Source organism: Ictidomys tridecemlineatus, chromosome 16, assembly GCF_052094955.1.
Source record: "Ictidomys tridecemlineatus isolate mIctTri1 chromosome 16, mIctTri1.hap1, whole genome shotgun sequence".
Lineage (NCBI taxonomy): Eukaryota > Metazoa > Chordata > Mammalia > Rodentia > Sciuridae > Ictidomys > Ictidomys tridecemlineatus.
The window spans coordinates 23,824,942-23,840,887 of NC_135492.1; positions in this window are offsets into that span (position 1 = coordinate 23,824,942).

The following is a 15,946-nucleotide window of genomic DNA, read 5'->3' on the forward strand; positions in this document are numbered from 1 at the left end:
GGTTCCATTCTGGATTTTCAAGGGGTCTCCATACTGCATTTCATGGTGGTTGCACCAATTTGGAGTCAATCTCATGAGCAATGTGTGAGTGTTCCTTTTCCCCCACAACATCACCAACATTTATTATTATCTGTATTATTAATGATTGCCATTCTGACTGAAGTGAGATAAAATATTAAAGTAATTTTGATTTACATTTTCCTAATTGCTAGATAGGTGGAATGTTTTTTCATATATTTGTTAATGGCTTATATTTTTACTGTGAAGTTGTCTGTTCAGTTACCGAGTCCATTTGTTAATTGGTTTTTGTTGTTGTTGTTTGTGTTAATTTTTAGTTCTTTATAAACCCTAGACATTAATGCTTTTTCTGAATTACGTGTGGTAAAGATTTGTATAAAATCTGAAGGTTCTTTATTCACATTATTGTTTCTTTTGCTGAGAAGCAGCTTTTTAGTTTGAATCTATCCTTTTTATTTATTCTTGATTTTTAATTTTTGTTCTGTTGGGGTCTTGTTATGGAAGTCAGATTGTGTACCAACATTCACCTCAGATTTTTAAATGGCATCCCAAGTTCATGAATGTTTCAGTTTTATTGTTTCTCTTACTATCTTGCCTTATAGATCTACATGTTCCAAAGATTCATGAAATGATCTACCTTCACATATATGATTTTCTGATGACTATTATTTTTCAATATGTAGCTGCAGATTATTTAAAATATATATCTACTATTTCAGACTTTAAATACAGAACATACATGCCTTGTGCAGGAAATATTCCATCAGTATATCAACATCAAATTGACAATATATATAAATATATATATATATATATGTATATGTATATATATATATATAAGCCTGGACTCAAATGCATGCACATCCAACCAAGAACTTGGCCCATAACACTTATTCTATACTAGATCTACACTTTAGAACCTCCATGAAAGCTCTTATAAATCCAATGCCTGAGACTCACTTCCCAGTCTTCTTTTTTTGGGGGGTATGATGATGAACATTGAACTCAGGGGCACGCAGCACGTGAGCCACATCCGTATCCCTATTTTATGTAGAGACAGGATGTCACTGATCTGCTTATTGAATTTTTTTCACTGAGGCTGGCTCTGAACTCATGATCCTCCTTCCTCAGCCTTCCAAGCTGCTAACATTAGAGGCAAATACCACCATGCCCAGCTCCCCAGAGAGCCTTCTGGAACTTGTTGGAACCCACTTGTTCAGTATGTTTTGGTCTATTCCTCACAATTAGAGATGAATCTATTATCCTCTCTATGAAAACTCATGGCTATAAAGAGATTGGACTCAACAACACCTAATTACACAGCATGTCCACATTACAACAAAGGTGTGGTCTGTAAATCTCCACCTCTCTAAAGAGCTCTTCTTGGCTCCACAAAGTTGGGAGTACTGGCCAACCCTCTGCCATGGCTCATTCAGAAGCCTCCCAGGCGGTGAGTGTATCTGAAGGACAGTATTTTCGCTGGCACGTTGGTGATTAATAGGCTATGCCAGGGAGTAAGACAGAGCCCAATTCACCAAAGGCACAAAACTTTCATGCGTGTGGTCCAGGATGGGAGCTGCACGAGGGGATACTTTTCTTCCACCCTTGATGTGTCTTTCCTAAGTGTTCATATGCTGAATTACCTGTTCAATGACTAGCACCCTTTTCCTGTTTTATTTTTCCCTCTCTTTTAACCTTGAAGGTCTCATGCTTCGGCAATTATTGTGACTTTCTTCTTCAGTTTTCTATCCTTCCTCATCACATCGATGTCGAATTTCTGTCTGTGGATATGAGTTTTCATTTTATATATTTTCATTTAGTCCAAGTTTGCAATTACCTCTAGAAAAAACAAATGTTTCATTCATTATCATGCCTGTACTAACCCTTCACATGTTGATAATGGCAGTGTTCAAGAACTATCTTCTGATTTCTACAACTGGAATATAAGTGGGTCTGCTTGAAATAACTGTTCTTTCTTTTGACTCCAAATAATGGGGATCCTATTTAATATAGCACTTTAATGCTTTTATGTATATTTATATACAGTACCCAGGAGACTGAGCCTGCTTTTTACATGGTTTTCTCTCAGAGAAGGTGGAGTTGATAATGTAGGTTTAGAGTGGACTCCAGCTCAGACTCTGCCTTGGCTCTGACTAGATTCTATCTTCCTGTGATTTCTACAACTTGTGACCTATAGCTCTTCCTTTTCTTTTCTTAATTTTAATATTTCACTTAGAGCTTGAGCCACAGGACTTTCACTTTGGAAAGGATGACTTACCAAATCATCACTAACCCCAAGAACGTTTGCTCCATGTTCAAACTAAAAAAGAGGGTCCCATCACAAACTTCAGGGCTTCAGGGAAATTATGGGGGCGCCAGGAGTCCCTCACATCAAAGTAGAGGCATTATAGGTTGTGGGACAGGTTTGGACTAATTTAATTTTAGGACCAGAATTTGAGTAATTTAAGTTTCTTATCAACATGAGAAAATGATCTCAATCAAGTTACTTTTCCAGATGTGTCCAGAAAACTTTAAGAGTTTGAAGCCCAGATCTTTTGAATTGCTGTTATTCATCAGAGAAGACAATAAAATTAAGAGAGATGACATGTCCCACTGGGGAAGCCACAGTTTCTTGTTCTCCAGTGGAGACTTCTTGCTTTTCTACAGACATTAAAATTACAAATCTGCACAGACAGAACTTAAAAACATCCTTTCCATAAAACTTACAAGTGTTTGTGCTCTGCTCAGCTTTTTCAGGTGACAAAGAACCTCTGTGTCGTCAGAAGCAGAGTTAGTGTGGATTCTAAAAAGGGCATTGGAGGAGGAAATTCCGTCTACTAGTGATCTTTTCCAGTAGCTTGTTTGCTTCTCAAAGAAGCAAACATCTTTAGAAGACAATATCCTCATTGCACCACACAGAACATGGTCCTCTGGATCGAGAGGACCAGAGGACCATGTTCTGTGTGGTGCAATGAGGATATTGTCTTCTAAAGATGTTTGCTTCTTTGAGATCCTGCTAAAATGAGTCAATTTTTCTTATATGGAATGTCAGTTTTAATTCTTCATTTTTCAATTTAATAACTTCATGGGACATAACTTACATATGGTATGCCATGTAGAGATTTTAAACACTACTAATTTGTATACTTCATACCAGGGAATTAATAAGTTTTAATATTTTGATTAATAATCATGCTTTGGTCATCTTCATAACTCATAGAACAATTTTGGTTTGAGTAATTGTACATTTTGAAATCTTTAGAAGGAAATGAGGTTCTATGTTCAAAATCTCATTTTATACAATGGAATCTCACATGGTTAAGAATTTTCAGTTGGTAAGTGTCGAACAAGGGACCATGATCAGAAAAAAGTACATTAAATATTTTAGAAAATCAAATAAATATATTGGTAAGTTCCAATTCATGGTGCCATGTGGTGAGCCGTGTCAGTGGACCATGGTTGCCATTACAAGATGGCGCTGATAAGCGCTGTGGCCTGTGATAAACAACTTATTGTTTTGGGAGAGTTGGCACGTAGCTGTAAAACATCCTATGAGAAAGATCCACGTGGCAGTTGTGCATTGGGGCTTGATGTGCTTTATCAAGGCTGGGGCACTCGGGTGAAGGAGTAGCAGTAGCAGTAGTAGTAGTAGTAGTATTAAGAGAAGCTTCCAGAGACACATAATTAAAGGCCTGAATAAACTGCTGAAAGAAGAATCCTGTGTCGTGTCCTCCTTGCTGGCGAGGGGGTAATGGCAGTTGGTGGCCCGGATGGGGAACACCTCCTCAGACCCAGGATCCAGAACTTTCAGCAGTCAGGGTGGTGCACCGGTAAGTTCCCAGGTCAAGTGGGAATCCGCAAATGAAAGCGGGGCGCTCCTCGGTAATTAAAGAGAGAGCGGGGGAAAAAAAATAATAAAATAAGACGCTCCTCTGTGGATAAAGAGAGAGCGGGGAAAAATAATAAAATAAGATGCTCCTCTGTAGATAAAGAGAGAGCGGGGGAAAAAATAATAAATAAGACGCTCCTCTTTAATTTAAGAGAGAGCAGGGAAAAGTAATAAAATAAAACACTCCTCTGTAGATAGAGAGAGAGCGGGGCTTTTCTACTTTCACTTTCTTCATAGTTTTGAAAACATCTTCATAGTTTTGAAAACATTATGGGTGTTAACTCCTCAAGCCAAATTTTGCTGGCCTTGGACGGGTTACTACGTTCTAAGGGACTTAAAGTGAAGCGGAGCACATTACAAAGGTTTTTAGAAGAGACTGACTCTGTAGCTCCTTGGTTTGCTTTTTCAGGGAGTCTCACGATTCCCAGTTGGGATAAATTAGGGAAAGATCTGGATTTCGCTTACAAACAAGGAACTTTAAAGGGCGGTACCATTCCGCTTTGGAAATTAGTGAGGGGGTGTATAATGGATGGTAAATGCCAGAAAGCTGTGAGCGAGGGTCAGGCCGTTCTTGAGCAATTGCATGAAGAAAAATCGGAGGGGTCATATAGCGAGGTAGCAAAAAGTATTAGGAGTAAGAGTGGTGAACAGACAAGGGAGTCTGAAGTTAAACAGAGGAGAAGGCTCTATCCGGACTTGACTGAGTTAAAAACTCCCAAGGACACAAGTAGCTCGGACAGTTCTAAGGAATTGGACAAGTTATTACAACAACTATGTAAGACTAAAATAAGAAAGAAAAAACAGGAAACAACAGATGTAAAAGCCTGCTGTGAGAAGGGTAATAAATCCAGTTCTGGGGAGGAAGTTGAGAACCTAGAGGAGGGCTCTATACCTGATGCTCCACCCATAGATCCACTCATTGCTCTGCCCCCTTACGTGGGAGGAATCCAAAGCTCTGAGAGGACTTTCCATACCCAAGTGTGAAGAACAGTTAATACAGACATGGGACTAGCATACCCAGTTTTTCAGGACAATAATAGGGGAAGATATCATGAGCCTTTAGATTTTAAAATAATTGAAACCTTGGCAAAATCTGTTCGTACTTATGGCATAGATGCTGCTTTCACTCTTACTCAAGTGGAGGGCCTAACTAGATTCTGTATGACCCCTTCAGATTGGGCAAGTTTAGTCCGAGCCTGTGTCTCCCCGGGAAAATATCTAGATTGGAGAGCATTCATGTTAGAGGGTGCAGTAGAACAGGCTGCTCAAAATCACAGCAGCTATAGTGACAGCCATAGCAGTGTCTGCTGCTGCAGCAGTTATGGCTGGAGTAGCCATGGCCAGCCAGGTGCAAACTGCTGCCACTATTAATAATGTTATTCAACAAACTTCCACCATACTTAAATCTCAAAATAAAATCAATCAACATATTTTGTCAGGGATTTTAGCTGCTAACCAAAGAATAGATCTACTTCAAGCTCAGATAGAAGAATTGTCTGACCTGGTACTTTTGGGTTGCATTGACCAACGTGCGCATTTGTGTATAACCTCTGTCAGATTTAATGATTCCAGGAATGCTTCCCGCATCATCGGTGACTATTTGGCCAGGAATTGGTCCATGGCGGCGGAAGACATGATCCAGTCTTAACTGACTCAGATAGCTGTCTTGTATAACACCCGTGTTGATCCCGTGACTTTGGGTCAATTCACTAATTGGATATCTTCTGCTTTTTTCTTTTTTAAAGAGTGGGTGGGAGTAGGCATTTTTGGTACTATGTGTTGCTTTGGTGTGATACTTTGTTTGTGGCTTCTCTGTCGCCTTAAGGCCCGCAGTGCTCAAGATAAGGCTATGATCGTGCAAGATTTTGCAGCTCTAGAAAATGGTATCTCACCTCAGGTCTGGCTTGCGCAGCTTAAGCAGTAAATTTTTGACATGGTCGTTGCACCCCAAGTTATTTTAACATTGCACTGGGAATGACATGTCCTTCTTTTGTCTTTCTTCTAGTGCTGGAAAGCCCTTGCACTCTGCAGGTCTTGCCGCCATTGCACGCAGATGGGTTTCCACACTAGTGCCTTTGACATGGTCGTTGCACCCCAAGTTATTTTAACATTGCACTGGGTTCGACATGTCCTTCTTCTGTCTTTCTTCTAGTGTTGGAAAGCCCTTGCACTCTGCAGGCCTTGCTGCCATTGCACGCAGATGGGTTTCCACACTAGTGCCTTTGACATGGTCGTTGCACCCCAAGTTATTCTAACATTGCACTGGGTTTGACATGTCCTTTTTTGTCTTTCTTCTAGTACTGGAAAGCCCTTGCACTCTGCAGGTCTTGTTGCCATTGCACACAGAAGGGTTTCCACACTGGTCTTTAGCTGTGGCTTTAAAGCCCGTGCCTTTCTCTCAGGGTGTCACCAACTTAATTATGGTTGTCCTACAGAGGTAGTCCCAGCTACCCCCTTATGTTCACCATCGTCACAATACAGGATGCGAGGCAAGGCACTGCACTTGAGTGATCTTACAGTGGACCTCAAGGAGAGCATGTCCTATTGCATGCGGGTTTGACATGTCCACGCCCCATCCCACAAAAAAGGCGTCGGCTGATATGAAGTCAGATCCAGGGAAGGGCCCCCCTAGGGCTGAGCCATACTATGCAGCCACTTCTGCACAGTGGGATAGGACCTCTACTCTCGCCTGTATTGTCTTAGTAAAACAAAAAGCAAGGAGGACACGACACAGAATTCTTTCAGCAGTTTATTCAGGCATTTAATTATGTGTCTCTGGAAGCTTCTCTTACTACTACTAAAACTACTACTACTACTACTACTACTACTACTACTACTACTGCTACTGCAACTGCTACTCCTTCACCCGAGCGCCACAGCCTTGATAAAGCACATCAAGACCCAATGCACAACTGCCACGTGGATCTTTCTCATAGGGTGTTTTACAGCTACATGCCAACTCTCCCAAAACAAGGAGTTGTTTATCACAGGCCACGGCACTTATCAGCGCCATCTTGTAATGGCGACCACGGTCCGCTGACACGGCTCACCACAGTGCCAAAATATAGGCTTGTGAATATAATTCACAAGAATTTGGAAGAATATTTTTATGTATTAGTCCATTCTGTTTTAATCACTAAAAACATTTTGAAATATCTAATAATGGAAATGTGTAAATTCAATTTTGCTTAGAGGAACATTCGGGACACTTGAAATCCATCTTGCCCTGGTCACTTTCAGATTTTTTTCCAAAATACAATTTTTCATGTCATTACCATGCACAGATAAATGTGACCCTAAGACCCACAGAGCAAGATAAAGCAGGAAAGCTGAAAGCTGAACTTGACTCTTCCATCACAACATCAGTCAGGGGAAAAAGACCCTCTTGCAGGATCTTGTAGGTTTCGCAGAATGAGAGCTTGGGATCTGCAGAGAAGTGCTTGGGCTCTCTCATCCCTGAAAAGGTCGACAGAACAGGGTAGAGGAGAGAGTGGCTGTGGAGTCTCTAATCAAGACCTCCAGAGAACAATCAGGAAGGAGGCCTGATTTTATTGTGCAGTTACCATGTATATGTACTCAGGCAGTGCCTAAGCAAAATATAGAGAGCCACCAATGCAATGTCTGCTAACTTTCCTTGCAGTGAACAATCAAAGAGTGGGACTGCAACACATGGCCTCGTGCCCAGAGCTGTGCCGATGCGGAAGCAGTTTGCCACTCACATGCCTAGCATGAGGAGTGGCCTGCCACGCAGACACTCTTATCCTATGCCCTGTATGCAGTACTCCATGCACTTTTCCCCACAGAGAAGCACCTCTGGGGCTGCTTCTTTCTGGACTTTAAAGAAGAATTTCTCTTCTAGTGGCTTTTCTCAGGAGAAATTTAAAATAATAGTAATATAAATATCATAGCTGTAAGTGTTAACCCTGAGCTGTATTTGCAAACCCTGACAATTTACAAAAGCAACCCATGGTTCTCATATCTACTTCTCACAAAGAGCTGCCATTTATTCAGTCAAGTCTTGCCTAGGGTTTGCTCATCGTGTTATTGGAGGGTGTGTTGTGCAGTAGAGGGCCTGGGTGATGGAGTCGCCCTCTCTGAGGTGTCAGTCATTTCTCCATAGTGCTATTTATAGATTCCCAGCAAACAAAGAGGCACAAGTAAGAGGTTTCTGCCGAGGCTGACATCAGTTCCAAGCCCATTTGCTTGAAGCCACACCAGTCTCAAATGTTCATCTCCCTTTTGTCTGTTAATTTATACAAAGAGTACATGGGGAGTGTTGGCAGTAGTGGTGAAGCTGAGCTGTGAGATGAGGACAACCCCAAGTTGTAAGTCTGCACATGTGTTGTTAGTGGTGACAGATCCTATTTATTCTCCCATTATGAACAGGATGGTGCTCACACTGCATATAGGAGAAGACATGCTTCTTCCTCTCACTTTCACCATGGAATGTGCCCACCCAGAGGGTCGAAATAACCCTGAATTGCAGTGGGGTGTCCTTCTCCTGTAATTCTCTCTACATCTGTCCTGACCACCAGCTCGTGTCCACTGCCTGAGCAGTCCTCACTAGATGGTTGCCACACGGATGATGCTGCATGTATCACACAGCCTCCCCTGACTTTAGTTACAGCACCATATCTAACATGACTCATTCCTGGATCCAGATACTAGAAGGAATCTTTACTATCAGCTCTAACAAACAAAACTTGTGATTTTTTTTTGAAAATTTCTTTTTCATGTGTGATCTGTTTTTTTCTCATCCCCTCCCTTGACCTTTCCTTCTTCTTACCATATGTGAATTCTTCAAATGTAACCTATTTCAGAAATCTGTATTAGATTACCTGTGATTTACATATCCTTCCACACAGAATGCCCACTCTAGGGGGCAGCTTGATTTCTCCAGTGCATAAAGGACATGAGTGCCCAGTAGGATAGGGCATCCGTGGACCAAGCTGGAAGCATCACTTCGTAGAGCATTGTTTGAGGGGTGTTTCTCAGATTACCTCCTTGATGTCAGAGAGTTTATGTTATATCTCATGATCTCCTAGACTATGTTGTTCCAGGCATAATGTGCACAGCTGGGAAGGTACATAGCTCAGAATTTCAGTCATCTATTAATCATTCCCATTCCCCAGGATGCTTCCTAACAACAATGGAGCCTCAGCAGGGACATTACCATAGATATTTCTTCACAACACTACCATGGTACATTTACACAATTTTAATCATACTTGATGCACATAATTTGTGGTGATTGTGGTTCAAAACTGTAGCTAGCAGAATGACCAGACTGTGCTTTCTCCTGGCCACTACCTGTATGAAGATTAGTTCTCTTCGTTATTGCATCAAATTGTGTCCCTTTCTTTTAAGCATTCTATGAGGAAAGGGTCTAAGTTCTTCCGAATACTGATATAAAAATTTACCCTCAGAAAACAATTTTCCAACAGTTTCAAGGCAATGAACAACCTATCCATGAGTTCTTGACTATTACTGCAAATTCATGGCACCTACACACTCCAGTTTGTATGACTGTATTTTCCTCAGCTACACTGATCTTAAATTCATCTAATGGCCTGGAGACACACGTGATTAAAACATGTCATTTATTGAGTGTTGGAAAACTTATATTGTTTACGATTCAAATGTTTAAAATGAATTGAAGCAGATTTTTTTGTGTGTCACAGAAAAGTGATAGAATCCAGTTTTGGTTTTAAATTTCACATGTCTTTTTGTTGTTGAGACAACGCAATTTTAAAACCCTCCTCCTTTCCTTTGTACCCCAGATTGAACCCAGGGCATTTAGTTATTAAACTATCTCACCATCCATTTTTTTATATTGGGAGAAAATCTTGCTAAGTTCCTGAGATTTGGCCTTGTAATCCTCTGACTCATGAGCCGATGGGATCGCAGGCATTAAGCCTCACCTAAAAGCATTTTTAAGTTATTTTTTACATGCTAATATAGATCAATTTAAGCTTATATTATAAAAATATTTATATTATATTTGACTTATATAAAATAAATTCATAAGAATTGGCATATGCCATTTATATATAGATCTCAGCCAAAAATATCTAAGGCCTAGTGATTAAACATGAACCCTAATATGTTTAGGGGGTACCAGGGATTAAACTCATGGACACTCAACCAGTGAGCCACCTCTCCACTCCTATTTTGTATTTTATTTAGAGACAGCATCTCACCAAGTTGCTCAGGGTCTTGATGTTGCTGGATTTCAACTCAACATCTTCCTGTCTTAGCCTCCCAAGTCACTGGGATTATAGTCTAAAATTTTTAAATTTATATTCTTTTTTCTGGATTTACCATGGGAGACTGTCTCTTTCCTAGTGATTTTTTAATATTTCACAAATCCTGTGTTTGCACTCACATATTGAAGCTGAAAAAGTTGATCACAAAGAACCACAAATGAGAAAAGCTTTTTATATCTGTTTTAAGAGACAGATGGCAAGGAGTGCCAAAAAGCCGTTAAGAGGGAAAAGTAACTCTTAGGTTTTATAGCCCATAGTTTGAATTGGACAAGTAATTATTAGATTGTAGACATTCTAAAAAGAGTTCACAGGTTTCAAACATCAAAATGATATTTTAGGAGGTAGAAATTGCACAGATTTGATCACTACACATGTTTGATTAAAATGCTGGATCCTATATGTAGATACCAATTAAAAATTAAAGAATAATTAACACTTCAAGTCAAGTAGAAAAAAATAAACAAGGATGGCTGGAAATAGAAACAATGCCTCAATAGTAACCTTAAATGTTACTGGCTTAAACACACCAACCAAAAGACATAGGCTAGTAGCCTGGATTTTAAAAAATCCAAAAATATTCTGCCTCCAGGAGACTCGGGAAAAGTCAGACTGAAGGTGAAAGATTGGGAAAAAACATACCCCTCACATGAACCTTGAAAGCAAGCAGAGGTCTCCATGTTTATATTAAATAAAGTAGACTTTAGCCAAAGTTAATCAAAATAGATAAAAAACAACAACTCATACTGCTCAAGGGAACCATATGCCAACATGACATAACAATCATAAATATATATGCCCCCAAAAATGGGGCACCTATTTTCAAACAAACTCTTCTCAAGTTCAACAGTCAAATTGACCACAACGTGATCTTGGGTGACTTTAACAAACGTCTCTCACCACTGGATAGATCTTCCAAATAAAAGTTGAATAAAGAAACTATAGAACTCAATAACACAATTAATATCTTAACTCATATATGTAGAATACATATCAGATTGGAGGACGAAGCTGGGCCCCACCCCATATGCTGGTCTGGAGGAAGCCTATCAACCGTTAAAACCCAAAATTAAACTTTTAATCATTGAATATTAACAGTTTTCACATTTTGTTTCCATTATCTATTTTGCATTTTACTTTCACCTTTACTTTTTACTTTGAAGTGAACAGTTATTTTAATAATACTTTCATTAAGATTGTTTTCCCTATATTTGTGAATGGATTGTGCCTCAATTTTAACACTGCTCATTGCTACTGTATATAATTTAAATGATTTCATGTTGACCATTTTACCCATGACATTATTGAACTAATTCTTATGTTTCATTAGTTAATGGATATTGCTTAGAAACATTATAGAAATAATAGTATCATCTGCATATGCTTTTTGATTTTTGATGTATAAAATCCCATTTAATATTTTCAAACAATATTTAGAAGTTAGAAAAGCATACATTTTTTCTTTTTCTAAAAAAAAAATTGATAAATACTTCAGTTCACACCACTAAGCATGAAAACATTTCATAGCTGCCCTTAAGTGGATTTAAAAAGAATTTTCCCCTGGTCGTAATTGGCCATAGGTTTTACAGTAATTTGGTAAGGTATTTGCCAAAATCTTTTCTCTATCAATATGATTTATGGAAACTTACATATGACAATGTCCCTCTTGGTCATGAAGTCCAATAATACTTTTTGTTGTTGTTCTTAGTTTGCTAGGGGTTTTGAATATCTAGGTCAACATCCATAGGAAGATGGTCTTCAATATCTATTCTTATGCTGTGTTATCTGGTAATTCTTGTCTTACAGAATTAGTCAGTTTTCTTCTTCTACATTTAGACGTGATCAAGAATTATTATTACTGATTCCTTATTACACGTTTCGTAGAAATCACCTGTGAAGGCACCTTTTAAAAAATGTTATTAGTGTTTAGTTTTTTTTTGGTGGATCAATTTTTAGAGCTGTTTGCCAGGTTGGCCTCAAATTTCTTAGCCTAACTCCTCCTCTTGCTGTGGCCTCGAGGTAGTGAAGACTAGTGGTATATGCTCCCATATCAGCATAACTGCAAGTATTATTATGAGCAGCTGTAAAGTTAAATGTTGATTTGCAGATCTATTTTACATTTCTTCACATCTGGGTCTACAAATGTATTCTATTTATTTCTGAAGTAATTTTAAAAGTTGATGATTATCTAGCAATTTATCTATATTTTGTTGTTTTCCAGGCTCAAGATTTTCTTGGCAATTAACATGGAATAATGAGGAAGCATAATGTGGGAAAATGATAACCTGGCATTTTGATAATTGATCTCAAATGCTCCGTGAAGGATGGAGAGTGTGCACCAATAATTCTGTGAGACAAATAAAGCAGAAAAGCTAAATTATCATTTTATGTAGCCTAATACGTGATCTTGAGTAATGTTTATATTTCTTTACACACTTGTTAAATTTTAGGGCAGAATCTAAGTATTTTACCATATTTAAATTAGGTTATGAGGGGTTTATATTAAATTTTGGTGAGTTGTGTAAGTTTCTTATATTTTGGATGTTGAGCTTTTTCAGAAATGGGGCTAGAAGCGGTTTTCTTTAACCAGTCTACATTTCATTGATTGATTCCTTTGCTGTGTAGAAGCATTCTTATTTTTATATAGTCTCAGCTGTTTTTCCTTGTAAAGTCTCTGCATATTCTATCTAAAACCATTGCCAGCACAAATGGAAAAAAATTTTTTTTTCTCATTTTTTTCTGAACTTTTTATACTTTCAGGTTATATCACAATGAGATAAAACCACACGCTTGTGGGCTCAATCCTCAAAATGTTGGTAGGTAACACATACTGCAGAGAATATGCAGAAAAATAAATATTTGGAAATCCTTGCCAGGAATATAAATTTGAGTAGACATTAAAATTATTATAAGAAGGTTTTTCACAAAAGTAGAACTAGAGATGCAATATGACCCAGACATTGAGAATATGCCTGTATTTGTAGAATTCTTCAGAAAAGTAGAATACACAAAAAATGTACATGTGTATACAGAAGGGAGCTTATTATGTTTACTCGCATAATCATGGGAGTAATAGTCACCAAATGTTTGCCTACAGGATGGCAACACAGGGAAACTGATAACAGCTCAGTCCAAGAAGCTGGAAGCATCACAATATGAGGAAGCAAATAAAGCAGTTGTGGTCCAAAACAGAGGACTTAAATGATCCTGGTAGGTGAAAAAACACATAACCTGATCAAAGTGGGCTAAAGACCTGAACAGATACTTGTCAGGATAGGATATAAAATCAATAAATATATGAAAAAAATGCTCATCATCTCTAGGAATCAGAGAAATGCAAATAAAAACTACTCTAAGACATCATCTCACTGGAGTCAGAGTGGCAGCTATTATGAAGACAAACAACAATAAGTGTTGGTGAAGATGTGGGGAAAAGGTACACTTATACACTGCTGGTGCGACTACAAATTGATGCAGCCCATTTGGAAAGTAGTATGGAGATTCCTTGGAAATATGGGAATGGAACCTCCATTTGACACACCTATCTCTCTCCTCAGTCTAAGCATAAAGGTTTAAAAACATCATACTACCGGGACACAGCCAGATCAATGTTTATGGAACCATAACTCACAATACCTAAACTATGGAGACAACATAGATGCCCTTCAGTAGATGAATATATAAAAAAATGTGGCATATATGCACAATGGAATTTTACTCAGCAATAAAAGAATAAAATCGTGATATTTACATGTAAATGGATGGAGTTGGAGAAGATAATAACTGGAGTTAGCCTATGCCACCCCACTCTAAAAACAAAAAAACAAAAGCCGAATATTTTCCTGACCTAAGGGGGCTGACTTACAGTGGAGTATGCAGGGGAGCATAGGAGGAATTGATGAATTCTAGATAGGCCAGAGAGGTGGGAGGAAAATGAAGGGGGACAGGGATTAGCAAGGATGGTAGAAAGTGTCATACATCCAAAATACATGTATGAAGAATGAATTTGGTGTCAACAAATGTTACATAAAAAAGATACAAAAATTGTGGTATATTTGTGTATTAAGAATTGTAATGCAAAAGAAAAAAAGAATAGCATTAACTTACATTAGGTAGAGAAAAGTGAAAGGAGGGAAAGGCAGGGGATGTGGCAATAAGAAAGAGAATGAAAGAGACATTATTGCATTATGTATGTATGTGACTGTGTGACCCACGTCATTCTACAATATGTATACTCAAAAAAATGAGAAATTATATCCCATCTATGTATGATATATCAAAGTATATAAATTCTTTCTACTGTCATGGATAACTAAATAAATCAAATAAAAAATTTTAGAAAGACCCAGGTAGAGCCAATGGTGCAAGTCCCCAAAGGGGACTTCAAGAAGCCTGGAGCATAAGTGAGTGACTGTTTCTCTTGCTTTTTTTCAAATCAAACCTATTGAACACCAATGTATATGTTAATTACGGGTATTCCCCATGCTTTCTGACTCAGCCTTCTGGAAGCACACTCACAGACACCTGCAGAGATCTTCCACACCAATTCTCTGGGTATCTCAATCTACTCAAATGAACAGTTGACATTAACCACTTCAATAATTGAAGAAAATAAAATCCATCTTTAGGAATATCTACCCTCCCAAGTTAATTGCAATACTATCACAACCTAAATTTCCAAAGATTAACTCAGGAAGAAGAACCTATGGTATATTACAGATAACAGCGAAAGAGAGATTTATCATTGTGTTTACACAGAAATGTATCAACATACATATATAACCTTTTCAATTTTTAAAAAATTATTTTGAGACAAGGTCTTTTAAGGTGCAGTGGGTGTCACCAAGATGTGAAGCTGGCTCCAACATCATGATTCTCCTCCATCAGCCTATCAAGTCCACAGCATGACAAAAGAAATATGCCTCCACACTTCACTTATTACTCAACTTTAAAATAAGGATGGTGTATGTGGCAGTGTTGCCAAAATGTGAAGGCTAGCCTTAGTAGTTTGGTAAAATTCTGTCTTAAAACTGAAAAAGATAATGATGGTGGATCTCTGTCATTGGTAAGGCAACCCTGTGTCCAAGCCTCAGAAACAAAAGAATATTCGCCAATAACACAGACAAGCTGGAGGACTTTAGGCTAAGTGAGATGATTCAGATGCAGAAATACATTGTATACTCTATGTTCAGAGCCTGGAATAAAATAGAATGGATTGTAGGGAGAGCCTGGTTGTTATCACGGAGCTTCATCAATAATATTGCATCATATAATGGAAATTCCAAAAGACAGCAGGATTGTGTTCTTAGTGCAGAATTTGATAATTTTGAGAGATGATGGTTTTTATCATCACATAGCAATTGCACATACTTATGGGATTCAGTGTGAAGTTTATATATATGCATATACATGTATTCATAATATCCAAACATCCTCTTCTGCCCTTGATGCCCCCACACACTCCTCAGCCATACTAATCACTATTGTACTTGCACATGATATTAGTTAACATATGAGATGTGACACTATTGTGTATTTCTTCACTTAGCATGACATCATCCAATTTCATCTATTTTTCTGACCATTAGAGGAGTTTGTATTGATGGCTTAGTAATAAACCATGGTGAATGTATAATATACTTTCTGGTGGATATGTTCAATTGCTTACCTACAACACTGGCTCTTCTCTATATCTGTATTGTTAAACATACTGTTATTCAACTTGAATTCACGTAACAAAAGAAAGCAACAACTACAAAAGAATGAAGAAACTGGG